The sequence below is a fragment of the Oncorhynchus tshawytscha genome, linkage group LG07, assembly GCF_018296145.1.
Source record: "Oncorhynchus tshawytscha isolate Ot180627B linkage group LG07, Otsh_v2.0, whole genome shotgun sequence".
NCBI lineage: Eukaryota > Metazoa > Chordata > Actinopteri > Salmoniformes > Salmonidae > Oncorhynchus > Oncorhynchus tshawytscha.
This window is the reverse complement of record NC_056435.1, coordinates 1,731,669-1,753,490: the sequence shown is the minus strand read 5'-3', so window position 1 is coordinate 1,753,490 and position 21,822 is coordinate 1,731,669. Positions and strand designations below refer to the sequence as shown.

Genomic DNA, 21,822 nt, shown 5'->3' with positions numbered 1-21,822 from the left:
ATGAGAAGATAAGAGAGAGAAGAGAAAGAGGAGAGAGGAGAGAGAGGAGAGAAGAGGAAGAGGAGAGAGAGGAACAAGAGGAGAGAGAGGAGAGAAGAGAAAGAGGAGAGAGGAGAGAAGAGAAAGAGGAGAGAGGAGAGAGAGGAGAGAAGAGGAAGAGGAGAGAGAGGAACAAGAGGAGAGAGAGGAGAGAAGAGAAAGAGGAGAGAGGAGAGAAGAGAAAGAGGAGAGAGGAGAGAGAGGAGAGAAGAGGAAGAGGAGAGAGAGGAACAAGAGGAGAGAGAGGAGAGAAGAGAAAGAGGAGAGAGGAGAGAAGAGAAAGAGGAGAGAGGAGAGAGAGGAGAGAAGAGGAAGAGGAGAGAGGGGAACAAGAGGAGAGAGAGGAGAGAAGAGAAAGAGGAGAGAGGAGAGAAGAGAAAGAGGAGAGAGGAGAGAGAGGAGAGAGAGGAGAGAAGAGGAAGAGGAGAGAGAGGAGAGAAGAGAAAGAGGAGAGAGGAGAGAGGAAGAGGAGAGAGAGGAGAGAAGAGGAAGAGGAGAGAGAGGAACAAGAGGAGAGAGAGGAGAGAAGAGGAAGAGGAGAGAGAGGAACAAGAGGAGAGAGAGGAGAGAGAGAGGAGAGAAGAGGAAGAGGAGAGAGAGGAGAGAAGAGAAAGAGGAGAGAGGAGAGAGAGGAAGAGGAGAGAGAGGAGAGAAGAGGAAGAGGAGAGAGAGGAGAGAAGAGAAAGAGGAGAGAGGAGAGAGAGGAAGAGGAGAGAGAGGAGAGAGAGGAACAAGAGGAGAGAGAGGAGAGAGAGGAAGAGGAGAGAGAGGAGAGAGAGGAAGAGGAGAGAGAGGAGAGAAGAGGAAGAGGAGAGAGAGGAACAAGAGGAGAGAGAGGAGAGAGAGGAGAGAAGAGGAAGAGGAGAGAGAGGAGAGAAGAGAAAGAGGAGAGAGGAGAGAGAGGAAGAGGAGAGAGAGGAGAGAAGAGGAAGAGGAGAGAGAGGAGAGAAGAGAAAGAGGAGAGAGGAGAGAGAGGAAGAGGAGAGAGAGGAGAGAGAGGAACAAGAGGAGAGAGAGGAGAGAAGAGAAAGAGGAGAGAGGAGAGAAGAGAAAGAGGAGAGAGAGAGAGAGAGGAGAGAAGAGGAAGAGGAGAGAGGGGAACAAGAGGAGAGAGAGGAGAGAAGAGAAAGAGGAGAGAGGAGAGAAGAGAAAGAGAGGAGAGAGAGAGAGAGAGAGAGAGAAGAGAAAGAGGAGAGAGAGGAACAAGAGGAGAGAGAGGAGAGAAGAGAAAGAGGAGAGAGAGGAACAAGAGGAGAGAGAGGAGAGAAGAGAAAGAGGAGAGAGGAGAGAAGAGAAAGAGGAGAGAGAAGAGAGAGAGGAGAGAAGGAGAGGAAAGAGGAGAGAGAGAGAAGAGAAAGAGAGAAGAGGAGGAGAGAGAGGAGAGAAGAGAAAGAGGAGAGAGAGGAGAGAAGAGAAAGAGGAGAGAGGAGAGAGAGGAGAGAAGAGAAAGAGGAGAGAGAGGAGAGAAGAGAAAGAGGAGAGAGGAGAGAGAGGAATGAGATGAACGAGAGAGAGAGGAGAATGTACAGTAGACACACTAGGCCCATCAAGACACTGACACTGTAGTGTTCAACTCTGGAGAGAGTACACTGATCTCTCTGCCACAGACATACTCTAGCAGTCTCAAAACAAGTATCACATTGATGGCCGTCAATGTAAATAACACCACACAACATAACACAACACAACACAACAACATAACAGAGGAGCTGACATTCTCTTATACTGTAACAGAGACAGAGAGAGAGAGAGACAGATAGAGTACACAGCGGCAGAATACCTGACCACTGTGACTGACCCAAAATTAAGGAAAGCTTTGACTATGTACAGACTCAGTGAGCATAGCCTTGCTATTGAGAAAGGCCGCCATAGGCAGACATGGCTCTCAAGAGAAGACAGGATATGTGCTCACTGCCCACAAAATGAGGTGGAAACTGAGCTGCACTTCCTAACCTCCTGCCCAATGTATGACCATTTTAGAGAGACATATTTCCCTCAGATTACACAGATCCACAAAGAATTCGAAAACAAATCCAATTTTGATAAACTCCCATATCTACTGGGTGAAATTCCAGTGTGCCATCACAACAGCAAGATTTGTGACCTGTTGCCACGAGAAAAGGGCAACCAGTGAAGAACACACACCATTGTAAATACAACCCATATTTATGCTTATTTATTTTATCTTGTGTCCTTTAACCATTTGTACATTGTTAAAACACTGTATATATATAATATGACATTTGTAAATGTCTTTATTGTTTTGAAACTTCTGTATGTGTAATGTTTACTGTTAATTTTTATTGTTTATTTCACTTTATATATTATCTACCTCACTTGCTTTGGCAATGTTAACACATGTTTCCCATGCCAATAAAGCCCTTGATTTGAATTGAATTGAGAGACAGAGAGAGACAGAGACAGAGAGAGAGAGAGAGAGAGAGAGAGAAAGACAGAGAGAGAGAGACAGAGAGAGAGACAGAGAGAGAGACAGAGAGAGAGACAGAGAGAGACAGAGAGAGAGAGACGGAGAGATAGGGAGACAGAGAGAGACAGAGAGAGAGAGAGAGAAAGGGGGAGAGAGAGAGAGACAGAGAGAGACAGAGGGAGAGAGAGAGAGACAGAGAGAGACAGAGAGAGAGAGAGAGAGAGAGAGAGAGAGAGACAGAGAGACAGAAAGAGAGGGGGAGAGAGAGAGACAGAGAGAGACAGAGAGAGAGAGGGAGACAGAGAGAGAGAGACAGAGAGACAGAGACAGAGAGAGGAGAGAAAGCGAGAGAGAAAGAGAGAGAGAGAGAGAGACAGAGAGAGAGACAGAGCGTGAGAGAGAGGAGAGAAAGCAAGAGAGAAAGAGAGAGAGAGACAGAGCATGAGAGAGAGGAGAGAAAGCGAGAGACAGAGAGAGAGAGAGAGAGAGACAGAGAGAGAGAGAGAGAGAGAGAGAGAGAGAGAGAGAAAGGGGGAGAGAGAGAGAGAGAGAGAGAGAGAGAAAGGGGGATAGAGGGAGAGAGAGAGAGAGAGAGAGAGAGAGAGAGAGAGAGAGAGAGAGGGAGAATTGAATTGAGAGAGTGTGAGTGTGTGTATGAGTGTGTGTGTATGAGTGTGTGTGTTTGCTTAGAAGGTCCAGTAAATCACAACCCATGTTCCTCTTCCCCAGTTGCACTCAGCTAATGAAAAGTTTCACTGCGGTACTGCGACCGTGACCCCACTTAGAGCCAGAATGGAGGAGAAGAGGGAGGGAGCCATACTGAAAGGCACTGCTCTGTCCTTCTCCACTGGGAGAGGAGGAACAGGCATGGGGCCAGCACGCACACGCACTCACACACACACACATACACACAAACACACACACACACACAAACACACACTAACGTCACTTTCAGCTATTAGCCAGGCCTACATGCCAAAATCAGAAAAAGACGACAGGCCTCTTTAGTTCATCACAAACATACCGCTGTCTAAGCGAACACACACACACAAGCAAGTACACACACAGGCACGGAGGCACAAACACGCATGCACGCACACACACAGATGCACACACTGTGGTTGAAATCGTAAAGGTGTTAACAGTTCATAAAACACATTGAGACCACAGAAAGCCTCCCTCAGCCCTGTTTATGGAGTAAGAGTCTCTAATGGCCCATCACTGGGAAGCATTCAGTAAACCTAAAGAGAGAGAAGAGGTCCTTCTAAAGACACAATCCAGCTCCAACTCCCAACCATATCAGGGAGGAGCTCATCTATGTAGAGATTGTTTTAGGTGGTATATGGGGGATTACAGGGGTGAGGGTTGTGGGGAGTATGGGTGTGGTCAGAGGGGGACACAGGGGTGAGGGTTGTGGGGAGTATGGGTGTGGGTCAGAGGGGGACACAGGGGTGAGGGTTGTGGGGAGTATGGGTGTGGGTCAGAGGGGGACACAGGGGTGAGGGTTGTGGGGAGTATGGGTGTGGGTCAGAGGGGGACACAGGGGTGAGGTTTGGGGGAGTATGGGTGAGGGTCAGAGGGGGATACAGGGGTGAGGTTTTGGGGAGTTTGGATAAGGGTCAGAGGGGAACACAGGGGTGAGGTTTGGGGGATAGTAGAACTATAAAGGGAAGAAGATGGTTAAAGTTTGGGAGAGGAAGAAAGGCAGTCTGTCCAGGGACCACACTCCATTTCTTCTCTTCCAGGGGATAGGAATGCAACCTCTCTCTCTCTCTCTCTCTCTCTCTCTCTCACTCTCTCTCTCTCTCTCTCTCTCTCTCTCTCTCTCTCTATCTCTCTCCCTCCACATGAGAAGATGCCTGCTTTTCATTTGACATGGAAATGCACCTAAGGTTTTCAACTCACTGAGCATCGAGCATCCCAGTCTTCAGTCGTGACTGGTCAAAGGTCAAACTGTTGTGGAACAAAGAGAGTATTAGAGATTGGATAGATTTCTGTTCAAACCATAACGGGTTAAACAGATCTTTCACCACCTACAAAGTACGGATTTGACCCTTGGCTGAGAGGTCAGGGAAGTGGGGAGGGAAGTAGTCAGATTTGGATCAATGGCCTTGGTTGCGTCAAAAATGGCATCCTATTCCCTATGTAGTGCACTACTTTTGAGCAGAGCCTATGGTCTGAAATGAAACTGTTAAATGATATGCGATGTCTAAATCGGGCTTCTCTACGGCCTCTGCATGATGAATCAACGCTCAGGGTGGGGACAGGGTGTGTGTGTGTGTGTGTGTGTGTGTGTGTGTGTGTGTGTGGGTGGGTAAGTAAAGAAATAAAACAACAGTAAAAAGACATTTGAAAAAAGAGTAGCAAGGCTATATACAGACACCTGTTAGTCAGGCTTATTGAGGTAGTATGTACATGTAAGTATCGTTAAAGTGACTGTGCATATATGATGAACAGAGAGTAGCAGAAGCGTAAAAAGAGGGGTTGGCGGGTGGTGGGACACAATGCAGATAGCCCGGTTAGCCATGTGTGGGAGCACTGGTTGGTCGGGCCAATTGAGGTAGTATGTACATGAATGTATAGTTAAAGTGACTATGCATATAAGATAAACAGAGAGTAGCAGCAGCGTAAAAGAGGGGCTGGGGGGGGCACACAATGCAAATAGTCCGGGTAACCATTTGCTTACCTGTTCAGGAGTCTTATGGCTTGGGGGTAAAAACTGTTGAGAGCCTTTTGGTCCTAGACTTGGCACTCCGGTACCGCTTTCCATGCGGTAGTAGAGAGAACAGTCTATGACTGGCGTGGCTGGGGTCTTGGACAATTTTTAGGCCACTCTGTCTTTCTCTCTCTCTGCATCAACTTGAACATTCAAATTGCATCCAAAATAGATAATGTTTTTAATAATGTTCTAGATTGATATATATTGATGTACTAGCCTACCTCTTTCAAGTAATACATTCAATGTAGTATTAGCCTTATATTTAGCTAATTAATGATGGGTTATTGTCACACCCTGACCTTAGAGATCCTTTAAATTCTCTATTTGGTAGGTCAGGGTGTGACTAGGGTGGGAAATCTATGTTTATATTTTTTTGTTGGCCGAGTATGGTTCCCAATCAGAGGCAGCTGTCTATCGTTGTCTCTGATTGGGGATCATACTTAGGCAGCCCTTTCCCCACCTTCAGTTGTGGGATCTTGTCTTTGTGTGTTGCATGTGTTGCCCTCCTAGCTTTATGTTCGTTGAGTTGTTTATTGTTTTTGGTGGAACATTTATAATTAAAAGAAAATGTACACCTACCACGCTGCACCTTGGTCTTCATTTAACAACGGACGTTACAGTTATGCGTAATAAGCTTCTAACATATTGCCTCTGTCTCTTGCACAACAAGCAAGCACCTGCGCTCCGCTGGCCTCTCCTTAAAACACCACTTGAGTCCCATGCAGGAAAAGCTACACCAGAACAGCTCGCTGGACATCACTTTTTTAGCATTTCTTACACCAACTGACTAATCGAAGAGGGACGCAAGCTCTTTTTTTGCTGAATGTTAAATACAGCAGCCAATAGAACTCAAGGGTAGTTTGAAAGAAGAGTGAATCATTCAATCTTGGTGAAGAGAAGGGAAAGACCTTTTGCATCTAATTCTGGTCCAGTATTACTCAAGGGTGTCATTAGAATGATGAAGATGAGGACAAATAAATGTATTTCATTTAACTGTTGAATGTGAGGAAGGAATGAAGCAACAATAGAGAGAGAAAGAGGAGGAAGGCTAATTACATCAGGGGAAGTAGTCTACCTGCTAATCATACAAATAGGCCCTATTATATTTCAAAATTATAATCAAATTCTCCAGCCTACACTTGTAACTTTGTTAGCCACATGTGTTGTACCAGAGTCGTATGTTCTCTCCCTGTTTTATCATGGTTTGAACGATGTGCATAATTCCAGTCCATATATACAATACAGTACAGTAATACAATTCACACTCAAAAGGATGAGCCTGCTGGAGCTAGTTTCATTTATTTACCCAAGAGAGCATATAGCTGGCTACATCTATGGGCTTTTATGTTTTTCTGTTGGGGGTAATGTTCAGTAGTCTATGTGATATATTTATTGGAAAACGGCACAATCATTTGGGCTTTTTTGGGCTCGTGCTCATTAAATATTGTTCAAGCAGGGCTCAGAAAATGTATTTAATATATGGCTCAAAGTGATTTATTCTCGGGATGGAACATTTGTAAAATGTGTTTTAGGCTCAATGCTAACCCATTACGAGTCCTATCTACAGTACAGTACACTCTTCGAAAAAAGGCTTCAGAAATGCTTATTTGGCTGTTCCTATAGGATAACCATTTTTGGTTACAGGTAGAACCCTTCATGTTCCATTTAGAACCCTCTGTGGAAAGGGTTCTACACGGAACTCAAAAGGGTTCTTCTACCTGGAGCCAAAATGGTTCTACCTGGAATCAAAAAGGGTTCTTCAAAGGGTTCTCCTATGGGGACAGCTGAATAATGCTTTTAGGTTCTAGATAGCAATTATTTTTTGTATGGTACAGTTAGGGTTGCAAAAATCCGGTAAATTCCCAGTTTTCCAGAAAACCTGGTTGAAAGATTACCGCGGAATCAGGAGGGAATAAGCAGAAAACCTGGTTGAAAGATTACCGCGGAATCAGGAGGGAATAAGCAGAAAACCTGGTTGAAAGATTACAGCGGAATCAGGAGGGAATAAGCAGAAAACCTGGTTGAAAGATTACCGCGGAATCACGAGGGAATAAGCAGAAAACCTGGTTGAAAGATTACCGCGGAATCAGGAGGGAATAAGCAGAAAACCTGTTTGAAAGATTACAGCGGAATCAGGAGGGAATAAGCAGAAAACCTGGTTGAAAGATTACCGCGGAATCAGGAGGGAATAAGCAGAAAACCTGGTTGAAAGATTACCGCGGAATCAGGAGGGAATAAGCAGAAAACCTGTTTGAAATATTACAGCGGAATCAGGAGGGAATAAGCAGAAAACCTGGTTGAAAGATTACCGCGGAATCAGGAGGGAATAAGCAGAAAACCTGGTTGAAAGATTACAGCGGAATCAGGAGGGAATAAGCAGAAAACCTGGTTGAAAGATTACAGCGGAATCAGGAGGGAATAAGCAGAAAACCTGGTTGAAAGATTATCGCGGAATCAGGAGGGAATAAGCAGAAAACCTGGTTGAAAGATTACCGCGGAATCAGGAGGGAATAAGCAGAAAACCTGGTTGAAAGATTACCGCGGAATCAGGAGGGAATAAGCAGAAAACCTGGTTGAAAGATTACCGCGGAATGACGAGGGAATAAGCAGAAAACCTGGTTGAAAGATTACCGCGGAATCAGGAGGGAATAAGCAGAAAACCTGGTTGAAAGATTACCGCGGAATCAGGAGGGAATAAGCAGAAAACCTGGTTGAAAGATTACCGCGGAATCAGGAGGGAATAAGCAGAAAACCTGGTTGAAAGATTACCGCGGAATCAGGAGGGAATAAGCAGAAAACCTGGTTGAAAGATTACCGCAGAATCAGGAGGGAATAAGCAGAAAACCTGGTTGAAAGATTACCGCGGAATCAGGAGAGAATAAGCAGAAAACCTGGTTGAAAGATTTACCGCGGAATCAGGAGGGAATAAGCAGAAAACCTGGTTGAAAGATTACCGTGGAATCAGGAGGGAATAAGCAGAAAACCTGGTTGAAAGATTACCGCGGAATCAGGAGGGAATAAGCAGAAAACCTGGTTGAAAGATTACCGCGGAATCAGGAGGGAATAAGCAGAAAACCTGGTTGAAAGATTACCGCGGAATCACGAGGGAATAAGCAGAAAATCCAGGAATCCTCCAAACAGGATTTTTGGAAAATGTGGGCATTATGGGAAAGTTACAGGATTTTGGCAACCCTAGGTATATTCCACCCCTGGGTGAAATTAATTTAGCTCAGGGGAACAATAATTTTCAACAGTAAACACTGTTGAAGATTGAATCTGCATCAACTGATTCCCTGAAGGTATAGCACATTAATTGAAGAACTAGCAACAATCAAAGCTGCCACACTTTGCAATTGCTTAACCCAGATTCTGGAACTGCATTAAAAGACATTAACAAGGAATTTGATTGAGGGGGAGTAGCGGAAATTGAGGAAGAATGGCAGAAGGGGATAATGGCATAAGGGGAGAATGGCAGAAGGGGAGAATGGCATAAGGGGAGAATGGCAGAAGGGGAGAATGGCAGAAGGGGAGAATGGCAGAAGGGGAGAATGGCATAAGGGGAGAATGGCAGAAGGGGAGAATGCTAGAAGGGGAGAATGACAGAGATGCAAAGCACCAAAGACCACGGCACAACACCTGCTTTCAATTCCCAGCAAATTGGAATTCTGTTAGGAACAATGGACACCTTTGTGGGCCAAAGTGTGTGTGTGTATACAGTGGGGCAAAAAAGTATTTAGTCAGCCACCAATTGTGCAAGTTCTTCCACTTAAAAAGATGAGAGAGGCCTGTAATTTTCATCATAGGTACACTTCAACTATGACAGACAAAATGAGAAAAGAAAATCCAGAAAATCACATTGTAGGATTTTTAATGAATTTATTTGCAAATTATGGTGGAAAATAAGTATTTGGTCACCTACAAACAAGCAAGATTTCTGGCTCTCACAGACCTGTAACTTCTTCTTTAAGAGGCTCCTCTGTCCTCCACTCGTTACCTGTATTAATGGCACCTGTTTGAACTTGTTATCAGTATAAAAGACACCTGTCCACAACCTCAAACAGTCACACTCCAAACTCCACTATGGCCAAGACCAAAGAGCTGTCAAAGGACACCAGAAACAAAATTGTAGACCTGCACCAGGCTGGGAAGACTGAATCTGCAATAGGTAAGCAGCTTGGTTTGAAGAAATCAACTGTGGGAGCAATTATTAGGAAATGGAAGACATACAAGACCACTGATGATCTCCTTCGATCTGGGGCTCCACACAAGATCTCACCCCGTGGGGTCAAAAGGATCACAAGAACGGTGATCAAAAATCCCAGAACCACATGGGGGGACCTAGTGAATGACCTGCAGAGAGCTGGGACCAAAGTAACAAAGCCTACCATCAGTAACACACTACGCCGCCAGGGAGTCAAATCCTGCAGTGCCAGACGTGTCCCCCTGCTTAAGCCAGTACATGTCCAGGCCCATCTGAAGCTTGCTAGAGAGCATTTGGATGATTCAGAAGAAGATTGGGAGAATGTCATATGGTCAGATGAAACCAAAATATAACTTTTTGGTTAAAAACTCAACTTGTCGTGTTTGAAGGACAAAGAATGCTGAGTTTCATCCAAAGAACACCATACCTACTGTGAAGCATGGGGGTGGAAACATCATGCTTTGGGGCTGTTTTTCTGCAAAGGGACCAGGACGACTGATCCGTGTAAAGGAAAGAATGAATGGGGCCATGTATCGTGAGATTTTGAGTGAAAACCTCCTTCCATCAGCAAGGGCATTGAAGATGAAACGTGGCTGGGTCTTTCAGCATGACAATGATCCCAAACACACCGCCCGGGCAACGAAGGAGTGGCTTCGTAAGAAGCATTTCAAGGTCCTGGAGTGGCTTAGCCAGTCTCCAGATCTCAACCCCATAGACAATCTTCGGAGGGAGTTGAAAGTCCGTGTTGCCCAGCAACAGCCCCAAAACATCATTGCTCTAGAGGGGATCTGCATGGAGGAATGGGCCAAAATACCAGCAACAGTGTGTGAAAACCTTGTGAAGACTTACAGAAAACGTTTTTCATTTTGTCTGTCATAGTTGAAGTGTACCTATGATAAAAATTACAGGCCTCTCTCATCTTTTTAAGTGGGAGAACTTGCACAATTAGTGGCTGACTAAATACTTTATTGCCCCACTGTATGTGTGTATGTGTGTGTGCATATGTGTGCGTGTGTGTGCGTGCGTGTGTTACATGTGTTTATACTGATGTGATCAATGCATGGTCTTCTCAACCAGCCGGGTTGCCAGCGATTAAAGTGAGGAGGATGATGAAGATGTGTGTGTATGTGCATAAACACATGTGTATATTCATATGTACAGTATACGTTCATGCATGTGTTTGCACTCTAGAGGACTGGCAATGCAGAGCAGAGTAGGCACGTTGCCAGGTTGGGCCGATATCATGAGCTAGCATCAGACACTGTCAGCAGACAAAGACAGATAATTAACAAGAGAGGAGCAGGAGGAGGGGGGATGTGATCAATGGTGGTGACACACACACAAACACACACACACACAACATACACACTCACACACACCATGTACGCACACACACACACCATGTATGCACACACACACACACACACACACACACAGACACACACCATGTACGCACACACACACACACACACACACACACACACACACACACACACACCATGTACGCACAGACACACACACACACCATGTACACACACACACACACACACACACACACACACACACACCATGTACACACACACACCATGTACACACACAAACACAACATACACACACACACACACACACACACAGACACATACTTGCAATACACACACACACAAACACACACAGACACACACACATGCACAGAGATCAATGGACAGAGAAAGCTGTAAAACTGTAGTGATTATTATCATTAGCCTACATCTAAGCTACTTATGATGCCATGCAGTCAATGATAGTCAATGATAGTCAATGATGTTGTGGAGCAAGGGCCAACACAACAAGATGAAACTGTAGATATACTGTACTGTACTGGCACGCATGGCGGAATGACAGAACATGTTTGTGTACACAACATGAACACACACCCACACCAAACCACCCAGCCCACTGCCACCCCCACCTTGGTGTCTAAAGCAGCAAGCCCATTATAAGGGCTGGAGCTATGGCTTTGAAAGACTGATTGTTACCAGGCGTGGCTTGGTGACTCTCCTGCTGTTGTCTCCTATAGTCCACCACACCCTCCGTTATGGTCTCTCTCTCCTCTCCTCCACCTCTACCAAACCCTCGCTTGCTGTTCTCTCCTCTAGTTCACCACACCCTCCATTATAGTCTCTCTCTCTCCTCTCCTCCACCTCTACCAAACCCTCGCCTGCTGTTCTCTCCTCTAGTCCACCACACCCTCCGTTATGGTCTCTCTCTCTCCTCTTCTCCACCTCTACCAAACCCTCGCCTGCTGTTCTCTCCTCTAGTCCACCACACCCTCCGTTATGGTCTCTCTCTCTCTCCTCTCCTCCACCTCTACCAAACCCTCGCCTGCTGTTCTCTCCTCTAGTCCACCACACCCTCCGTTATGGTCTCTCTCTCTCCTCTCCTCCACCTCTACCAAACCCTCGCCTGCTGTTCTCTCCTCTAGTCCACCACACCCTCCGTTATGGTCTCTCTCTCTCTCCTCTCCTCCACCTCTACCAAACCCTCGCCTGCTGTTCTCTCCTCTAGTCCACCACACCCTCCATTATGGTCTCTCTCTCTCTCCTCTCCCTCACCTCTACCAAACCCTCGCCTGCTGCTCTCTCCTCTAGTCCACCACACCCTCCATTATGAGCTCTCTCTTAAATCAAATCAAAATGTATTTGTCACATGCACCAAATACAGCTGGTGTCGACTTTATCGCAAAAAGCTTGCTTACGAGCCCTTACTATTAAACAACACAGTTTAAAAATCAAATAAAGTAGTTACACAAGAGGAATAAAATAAAATACACAAGAATGGACGAATGTGGAGCTATATACAGGAAGTACCAGTACCAGATCAATGTGGAGCTATATACAGGAAGTACCAGTACCAGATCAATGTGGAGCAAAATACAGGGAGTAGCAGTACCAGATCAATGTGGAAATATATACAGGGAGTACCAAAACCACATCAATGTGCAGGTTTGAGGTTTTTGAGGTAGGTACAATGAATTCGTAAATTATTCAGACCCCTTTACTTTCCACATTTTGTTGCATTATAGCCTTATTGGAAAATGGATTTCAAAATATATTATTCTCATCGATCTATTCAAAATACCCCATAATGACAAAACAAAAACAACTTTTTGGAGAAAAAAAGCAAATGTGCCAAAAACACAAAATGGAAATTTTACATTTACATAAGTATTCAGTACTTTGTTGAAGCACCTTTGGCAGCGATTACAGCCGTGTGTCTTCTTGGGTATGACACTACAAGCTTGGCACACCTGTATTTGGGGAGTTTCTCCCATTCTTCTCTGCAGATATTCTCAAACTCTGTAAGGTTGGATGGGGAGCGTCACAGCACAGCTATTTTCAGTTCTCTCCAGAGATGTTAGATCAGATTCACGTCTGGGCTCTGGCTGGGCCACTCAAGGACATTTAGAGACTTGCCCTGAAGCCACTCCTGCGTTGTCTTGGTTGTGTGCTTACTGTAGCGTCGTTGTCCTGTTGGAAGGTGAACCTTCGCCCCAGTCTGAGGTTCTGAGGGCTCTGGAGCAGGTTTTCATCAAGGATCTCTCTGTCCTTTACTCCTTTCATCTTTGCCTCGATCCTGTCTAGTCTCCCAGTCCCTGCCAGTGAAAAACATCCCCACAGCATGATGCTGCCACCACCATGCTTCACCGTAGGGATGGTGCTAGGTTTCCTCCAGACGTGACGCTTGGTATTCAGGCAGAGTTCCATCGTGGTTTCATCAGACCAGAGACTCTTGTTTCTCATGGTCTGAGAGTCTTTAGGTGACTTTTGGCAATATCCAAGTGGGCTGTCGTGTGCCTTTTACTGAGGAGTGGCTTCTGCCTGGCTTCTGTCTGAACTCTGGAGCCCTGTCAGAGTGACCATCGGGTTCTTGGTCACCTCTCTGACCAATGCCCTTCTCCCCCAATTGCTCAGTTTGGCCGGGGAGTCTTGGTGGTTCCAAACTTCTTCCATTTAAGAATGATGGAGGCCACTGTGTTCTTGGGGACCTTCAATGCTGCAGAAATGTTTTGGTATCCTTCCCCAGATTTGTGCCTCAATACAATCCTGTCTCAGAACTCTACAGACAATCCCTTCGACCTCATGGTTTGCTTTATGCTCTGACATGCACTGTCAACTGTGGGACCTTATATAGACAGGTGTGTGCCTTTCCAAATCATGTCAGATTTGCGTTTATCGTCGAAGGAATGTGCTTTACACCGAGGCCTGTACTCTGGAGTGGGACCGATTTGGAGGTGGAGGGTCCGTCATGGTCTGGGGCGGTGTGTCACAGCATCATCGGACTGCGTTTGTTGTCATTGCAGGCAATCTCAACGCTGTGCATTACAGGGAAGACATCCTCCTCCCTCATGTGGTACCCTTCCTGCAGGCTCATCCTGACATGACCCTCCAGCATGACAATGCCACCAGCCATACTGCTCGTTCTGTGTGTGATTTCCTGCAAGACAGGAATGTCAGTGTTCTGCCATGGCCAGCGAAGAGCCTGGATCTCAATCCCATTGAGCACATCTGGGACCTGTTGGATCGGAGGGTGAGGGCTAGGGCCATTCCCCCCAGAAATGTCTGGGAACTTGCAGGTGCCATGGTGGAAGAGTGGGTTAGCATCTCTAAGCAAGAACTGGCAAATCTGGTGCAGTCCATGAGGACGAGATGCACTGCGGTACTTAATGCAGCTGGTGGCCACACCAGATACTGACTGTTACTTTTGATTTTGACCCCTGCTTTGTTCAGGGACATATTATTCCATTTCTGTTAGTCACATGTCTGTGGAACTTGTTCAGTTTATGTCTCAGTTGTTGAATCTTATGTTCATACAAATATTTAAACATGTTAAGTTTGCTGAAAATAAACAAAGTTAACAGTGAGAGCCCGTTTCTTTTGATGTTTAGTTTGAGTACTATTAATTGACTATTTAGCAGTCTTGCTATTTAGCAGTCTTATGGCTTGGGGTAGAAGCTGCATCGGAGTCTGTTGGTCCAAGAGCCGATGCTCCGGTACCGTTTGCCGGACGGTAGCAGAGAATATGGCTTGGGTGCCTGGAGTCTTTGGCAATTTTTCGGGCCTTCCTCTGACACCATCTGATATAGAGGTCCTGGATTGGAGGGAGCTCAGGACCAGTGATGTAGTGGGCTGTCCACAACATCCTCTGTTGTGCTTTGCAGTCAAGGGCGGTGCATTTGCCATACCAAGCAGTGATGCAGCCAGTCAAGATGCTCTCGATGGTGCAGCTGTAGAACTTTTTGAGGATCTCTCCTCTAGTCCACCACACCCTCCATTATGGGCTCTCTCTCTCCTCTCCTCCACCTCTACCAAACCCTCGCCAGCTGTTCTCTCCTCCAAGTCCACCACACCCTCTGTTATGGTCTCTCTCTCTCTCTCTCTCTCTCCCCCCTCTCCTCCACCTCTACTAAACCCACACAGTCCAGAGGCCTACCTCATACTAAGTTAAAGAAAGGGATGGACACTCTTACTAAAAGGTCACCCAAGCCACATATACTAAAAACAAGACACACACATACAGGCCAAGGTAACACACCCATATTCACCAGAAAAAACACAGACTTGGAAAGTAGAGACGTCATTTTGAAAAACCACTACAGCCCACACACAGCAGAAGGGATGGGAGAGAGGGAGAGAGGGAACTTGAAAGGAGCAGGGGAGTTGAGAGAGGAATATGACGCACAACATTAGAGAGGGGTAAGAGTGAGTGGGCATGAAAAGGAGATAGAGAGAAAGAGAGAAATGGACACAGGAGTGTGACTGAAGAAAACAAGCTAAAAATGAGAATGAGAGAAAAGGAAAACAAAAAGAGGAGACTATAGAGCAAGCATTAAATGGATATATATATTGGAGCTCCAGGGATATGGAGGTGGAGGGGTCCTGAGAGCAACTCTGTGCCCAGTGAGGCGTGCTGAAATTTGGGACGCTGTCGGCCGGGGCCTGGGGAGGCTGGGAGAGGCGTCCACTCTCAGAGCATCACCACCTGGGCACAGCAACACAGCTTTAAGTTTAGTGAGAGTGCTGGCTGCATTCTCCAAGGACTGTCTCAGTCACTCACACAAACACACACATACACACACACACACACACATACACATACACATACACATACACACACACACACACACACACACACACACACACACACACAGCTATTGTCCCTTTCTGTCTTTCTTCGTGCTCCAAATTCTAACTTCAGTCCACACAGAAGTGGCTCCCGACAACATGCAGTCTCTGTCCCTGTGTGATAAAACTACAGGCCCAATGAAAGGGAAAGGGGAAAGGGTTGTTGTCAGTTGTCCAACTGAATGTATTCAACTGAAATGTGTCTTCCGCATTTAACCCAACCCCTCTGAATCAGAGTCACACTAAATGTCATCATCTTCATCGGTGTCGTCATCTTCATCATCATCATCACCATCATGGTCATTTCCATCTTCATCATCATCATCATCATCGTCATCATTATCATCATGATCACTGTTGTCGTCTTCATCATCATCATCATCACCCCTCACTGATTATTAACAGAAAAAGATCTGCACCAATACAGTACAACAGTGTTGGATAGATGCTAAACCTATCAGCTCGGAGTCTCTATCCCCGCTGAACTAAGCTAGAGAACAGTAGCTTATTTACCTATGGCCTCGGTCTGGGCCTGAGAGGGCAGACAGACAGCTTCATTACAGCAAGTATCTCATCACTCCACACTGCCTAATCATCAGCCCTGCTAGACCCTGAGACACACACACACACACACACACACACACACACACACACACACACACACGGAAACAGTCTCCTTCAAATCAAAGAACGATAGATTTTTTTGGAGTCCCAAAGCATATTGTTCCGTCAATAAGGGACTCTGTTGGACAACTTCAGACATTAGCTATATGAATCAATACAGCGTCATACCTTACAATATCTCATCTCGTTACGTAATTATCACCTTCAGTCTCTGCACGCTTGGAAAAAATGCTGCTCTCTAGAACCAAAAGGGGTTCTTCGGCTGTCCCCATAGGAGAACCCTTATAGGAACACAATTTGGTTCCAGGTAGAACTCTTATAGGTTCCATGTGGAATCCTTCCCACAGAGGGTTCAACATGGAACCCAAAAGAGTTCTACCTGGAACCAAAAAGGGTTCTCCTATGGGACAGCCGCATAATCCCTTTGGATAATAGTGTGTCTCTCTGAAACATTCTATTCTATTGTTGTTAGGGAGGTTGGTTTGAAGTGAACATCTGGAATGTAGTAACACCTGAATCAATCAAAATACCGTATTCTAGCATGTTATGATTACAGCTTTGCATGTGTTTAGCAGAACAATGTTCCTCGGAGATGTACTTAGCATTTGGCTAACGCCGGTTGCTATTTGTGGCAGATTCCGTTAGCATGTGGTCAAATCCAACGTTCCCCCGTCTCCGCGGAGAGAGCCCCCATGCATTATTAACGGTGTGTATTTAAAGAACATTTTTAGAACCCAGGCTTGGTTCTAGGACGTCATCCTCTATACCAACTGCAGCTTTTTCCCTCTTTAGCCTTTTTCTCCTCCTCGTCAGGCTCTCATGCCGAGTCACGTCTTACTCTGCACTATGAACAGCTGCGCTCTTCTCTCTCCTTTTATTTCCCCCCTTTTTCCATATCCCTCCTTCCCTCTCCTCTCCCGCCATGCCTGTCTCTCTCTCAGACAACATAATACCTTTCTCTCAGCTACACACACTGTGTATTTTCAGTCCAAACAGGGGCAGTGGTTGCTGTTACAAGAAAAGTCATTTTATGCTTCAACGATATATACTGTATGTCCATTATAGCTATAACAGAATAGATCAGGTATATATTGAACACATTAACACATACAGGATATCCATATAGCTATAACAGAATAGATCAGGTATATATTGAACACATGAACACATACAGGATATCCATTATAGCTATAACAGAATAGATCAGGTATATATTGAACACATTAACACATACAGGATATCCATATAGCTATAACAGAATAGATCAGGTATATATTGAACACATTAACACATACAGGATATCCATTATAGCTATAACAGAATAGATCAGGTATATATTGAACACATGAACACATACAGGATATCCATTATAGCTATAACAGAATAGATCAGGTATATATTGAACACATTAACACATACAGGATATCCATTATAGCTATAACAGAATAGATCAGGTATATATTGAACACATTAACACATACAGGATATCCATTATAGCTATAACAGAATAGATCAGGTATATATTGAACACATGAACACATACAGGATATCCATTATAGCTATAACAGAATAGATCAGGTATATATTGAACACATTAACACATACAGGATATCCATTATAGCTATAACAGAATAGATCAGGTATATATTGAACACATGAACACATACAGGATATCCATTATAGCTATAACAGAATAGATCAGGTATATATTGAACACATGAACACATACAGGATATGTCACGCCCTGACCTTAGTTATCTTTTTTTTCTTTATTATTTTGGTTAGGTCAGGGTGCGACGAGGGTGGTATGTGTGTTTTTGTCTTGTCTAGGTTTTTTTTGTATATCTATGGGGTTTTGGTTTGTCTAGGTAAATGTAGGTCTATGGTGGCCTGAATTTGTTTCCCAATCAGAGGCAGCTGTTTATTGTTGTCTCTGATTGGGGATCCTATTTAGGTTGCCATTTTCCATTTTGGTTTTGTGGGTTATTGTCTATGTGTAGTTGCATGTCAGCACGCGTGTTTATAGCTTCACGTTCGTTTTGTTAGTTTGTTTAGTATTCTTCGTGTAAATAAAGAAGAATATTCTTATCACGCTGCACCTTGGTCTCATCATTACGACGAACGTGACAGAATAACGCACCAAACCAGGAACAAGCAGCGTGAAAAGGAGGAACAGCGCTTAATGGGGAAATGGACCTGGGAGGAGATATTAGATGGAGCAGGACCCTGGACACAGCCGGGGGAGTATCGCCATCCTAAGGAGGAGATAGAGAAAGCGAAAGCGGAACGGCGATACTACGAGGATAAATACCGGAGAATAGAGGAACGGTGACGATATGAAGGTACACGGCTGGCATGGAACCCCGAGAGGCAGCACCAATCATTTTTTTATGGTTGGGCACACGAGGAGATTGGCTGAGTCAGGTAGGAGACCTGAGCCAACTCCTCGTGCTTACCGTGGGGAGCGTGTAACTGGTCAGGCACCGTGTTATGCAGAGATGAGCAATGTGTGTCCAGTGCGCTATTCTAGCCCGGTGCGCTCTATTCCAGCTCCTCGCATTTGCCAGGCTAGAATGGGCATCCAGCCAGGACATATTGAGCCAGCTCTATGTTCTGGATCTCCAATGCATCTCCACGGTCCAGTGTATCCTGTGCCTCCTCCCCGTACTCACCTTGAGGTGCTTGTCACCAGCCCGGTACCACCAGTTCCGGCACCACGCACCAGGCTTCCTGTGCACCTCCAGGGTCCGGTACGCCCTGTTCCTCCTCCCCACACTCACCCTGAGGTGCGTGTCACCAGCCCGGTACCACCAGTTCCGGCACCACACACCAGGCTTCCTGTGCACCTCCAGGGTCCGGTACGCCCTGTTCCTCCTCCCCACACTCACCCTGAGGTGTGTCACCAGCCCGGTACCACCAGTTCCGGCACCACGCACCAGGCCTCCAGTGCGCCTCGGCAGTCCAGAGCGTCCGGCGACAGTACCCAGTCCAGAGCGTCCGGCGACAGTACCCAGTCCAGAACGTTCGGCGACAGTACCCAGTCCAGAGCGTCCGTCGACAGTACCCAGTCCAGAGCGTCCGTCGACAGTACCCAGTCCAGAGCGTCCGGCGACAGTACCCAGTCCAGAGCGTCCGGCGACAGTACCCAGTCCAGAGCGTCCGGCGACAGTACCCAGTCCAGAGCGTCCGGCGACAGTACCCAGTCCAGAGCGTCCGTCGACAGTACCCAGTCCAGAGCGTCCGGCGACAGTACCCAGTCCAGAGCGTCCGGCTACAGTACCCAGTCCAGAGCGTCCGGCTACAGTACCCAGTCCAGAGCGTCCGGCTACAGTACCCAGTCCAGAGCGTCCGTCGACAGTACCCAGTCCAGAGCGTCCGGTGACAGTACCCAGTCCAGAGCGTCCGGCGACAGTACCCAGTCCAGAGAGTCCGGCTACAGTACCCAGTCCAGAGCGTCCGGCGACAGTACCCAGTCCAGAGCGTCCGGCGACAGTACCCAGTCCAGAGCGTCCGGCGACAGTACCCAGTCCAGAGCGTCCGGCGACAGTACCCAGTCCAGAGCGTCCGGCTACAGTACCCAGTCCAGAGCGTCCGGCTACAGTACCCAGTCCAGAGCGTCCGGCTACAGTACCCAGTCCAGAGCGTCCGGCGACAGTACCCAGTCCAGAGCGTCCGGCGACAGTACCCAGTCCAGAGCGTCCGGCGACAGTACCCAGTCCAGAGCGTCCGGCGACAGTACCCAGTCCAGAGCGTCCGGCGACAGTACCCAGTCCAGAGCGTCCGGCGACAGTACCCAGTCCAGAGCGTCCGGCGACAGTACCCAGTCCAGAGCGTCCGGCGACAGTACCCAGTCCAGAGCGTCCGGCGACAGTACCCAGTCCAGAGCGTCCGGCGACAGTACCCAGTCCAGAGCGTCCGGCGACAGTACCCAGTCCAGAGCGTCCTGCGACAGTACCCAGTCCAGAGCGTTCTGCGACAGTACCCAGTCCAGAGCGTCCTGCGACAGTACCCAGTCCAGAGCGTCCGGCGACAGTACCCAGTCCAGAGCGTCCTGCGACAGTACCCAGTCCAGAGCGTCCGGCGACAGTTCACAGACCGTAACCTCCAACGACGGGCCCCAGCCCGGGGTCTCCAGCGACGGTCCCCAGTCCAGAACATCCGACAATGATCCACACAGCGAGGGTCCCCAGCCCAGGGCCTATGGCGAGGATCTGCAATCCAGAGCCTCCGCCGATGATCCACTGGTCAGTGATACAAGAGCGGACTCAGTGTAAAGAAGGGGGCGGCGTCCAGAACCAGAGCCGCCACCGAGGTTAGGTGGCGGCCGGAAGTCCGCACCTTTGGGGGGGGGGGGACTGTCACGCCCTGACCTTAGTTATCTTTGTTTTCTTTATTATTTTGGTTAGGTCAGGGTGTGACGAGGGTGGTATGTGTGTTTTTTTGTCTTGTCTAGGGTTTTTTGTATATCTATGGGGTTTTGGTTTGTCTAGGTAAATGGTCTATGGTGGCCTGAATTGGTTCCCAATCTGAGGCAGCTGTTTATTGTTTATCCTATTTAGGTTTCCATTTTGGTTTTGTGGGTTATTGTCTGTGTTGTTGCATGTCAGCACTTGTGTTTATAGCTTCAAGTTTGTTTTGTTAGTTTGTTTAGTGTTCTTCATGTAAATAAAGAAGAATGTATTCTTATCACGCTGCGCCTTGGTCTCCTCGTTATGACGAACGTGACAGGATATCCATTATAGCTATAACAGAATAGATCAGGTATATATTGAACACATTATAACATACAGGATAACCATTATAGCTATAACAGAATAGATCAGGTATATTAACACATACAGGATAACCATTATAGCTATAACAGAATAGATCAGGTATATTAACACATACAGGATATCCATTATAGCTATAACAGAATAGATCAGGCATATATTGAACACATTAACACATACAGGATATCCATATAGGCTGCATCATTACCTACTGTATCTTCTATATCGTTTAAGAACAACATTCCAACCTGGCATCGTGGAATACATCTCTGGAGCTCATGTATAAGGTGCATCCCAGATGGCACCATATTGCCTATATAGTGCACTACATTTGAGAAGTAGTACACTATAAAGGGAATAGGGTGCCATTTGGGATGTAGCCATAGTCTCCATACACCTGTGGCTGCTTACCACAGCCACAGGTGGTAAGCAGTGGAATGGGCAGGGGACAGGGGCAGGGAGCAGCGGCTGGGGCTAGGGACAGGGGCCATGGGACAGGGGCTAGGACCTAGGATAGGGGGCAGGGGAAGGGGAATGGGGCTAGGATAGGGGCAGGGGACAGGGGCTAGGGAAGGGAGAAGGGAACTGGGGATAGGGGCTAGGGAAGGGGGAAGGGGACAGGGGCTAGGGAAGGGGGAATGGGACTGGGGCTAGGGACTAGGGAAGGGGAAAGGGGACAGGGGCTAGGGGATAGGGAAGGGGTAAGGGGACTAGGGATAGGGTCTAGGGAAGGGGGAAGGGGACTGGGGATAGGGAGTCCTAGATAAAGAGCAGTCTTAGATAAAGGGCAGTCCTAGATAAAGGGCAGTCCTAGATTAAGGGCAGTCCTAGATTAAGGGCAGTCATAGATTAAAGGCAGTCCTAGATAAAGGGCAGTC

General features: G+C 46.8%; 1 protein-coding gene across 16 annotated transcripts in view; it reads right to left on the bottom strand.

Moving 5' to 3' along the window:
• Window positions 1-21,822, bottom strand: part of LOC112235584 (tensin) — a 249,505-nt gene that overhangs the window by 137,510 nt on the left and 90,173 nt on the right. The window lies entirely within an intron of this gene.